Below are 1,116 nucleotides of genomic sequence, written 5' to 3' on the forward strand. Positions count from 1 at the left end.
AAAAAAAAAGAAAAGAAAATGTGCTTCATCTTCTGCTTTGAATTGTCTCTGATAGACTTTCATTAATATCCTCATGCTGTGCACTTATTTTGAAATCTTTATCTACTTGACTCTTCCTTAGTGAGAAATGTGAAAAATTTGTTCACAGTTGTCAAATTTTGCCTCCTTAATTATATAACTATCCAGTTAATCTCAGCTCTTCTTGACTATGAGCATTCCAGTGAGTCAACAATTTAACTCAATGTTTTACAGTTGGAACCAACTCAAGACTTACCCTCTAGCAGATTTTCAGAGTTAAAACTTCCCAAACATTAGACCCCAGAATTTTCTTATCCTATGAGAATTATACCTTCTGAAGTATTTTCCTTATTAGTTGTTGTTGTTGTTATGTGCCGTTGAGTCACTTGCTACTCATAGTAACCCTATGTACAACAAGCCTAAACCATTTTCTATCTTGTGCCAATCTTATTGTCTCTGACACACCTACCCTCATTACCCCAGTCACTAAATCAACCCATCTTATTAAGGATCTTCCTCTCTTGTACTGTCCCTCCATCCTTCCAAACATGACCTCCCTCTCCAAGGACTGGTCCTGCCTTGCAGCATGTCCAAAGTATGTAATGCTGCAATTCCATGGCCATGCACTTTCCACAAATTTGGGTGCATTTTCTCTTTCCTATTATTGGGTTAAGGACGTTTAGGTGACCAAATGGTAAGAATCTGCACTGCATTCCCAAAGGCACATGATTTGAATCTACTATCTACTCTTTGAGAAAATGATAGACACTCTCCTTCTGCGTGATTAGTACCTCTGGAAACCCACTAGAAGGTCAGCTATGGTTGTTTTTTAATTTACAGCACAAACAACAACACTATTATTTGGTTATGGGATCTCAGGATAGTTCATTTAATGCAATTTTGCAAAAGGAAAAAGTGAAAGTTTAAATTCACCATATATATCTTTCAATACATTTTGCATGGGAAGCAGCCAAAGCAGTAATCAGAGGTCAACTTATAGCAATAAGCAAACACATCAAAAGACAGGAAAAACAGAATATTGACTCTCTAACCCAATATCTCCAGCAAATTGAAAAAGAACAGCAAGAAAACCCGACA

This window comes from Elephantulus edwardii, unplaced genomic scaffold (assembly GCF_000299155.1).
Source record: "Elephantulus edwardii isolate Elephantulus edwardi_28Jun2011 unplaced genomic scaffold, EleEdw1.0 scaffold00123, whole genome shotgun sequence".
In the NCBI taxonomy this organism is placed as follows: domain Eukaryota; kingdom Metazoa; phylum Chordata; class Mammalia; order Macroscelidea; family Macroscelididae; genus Elephantulus; species Elephantulus edwardii.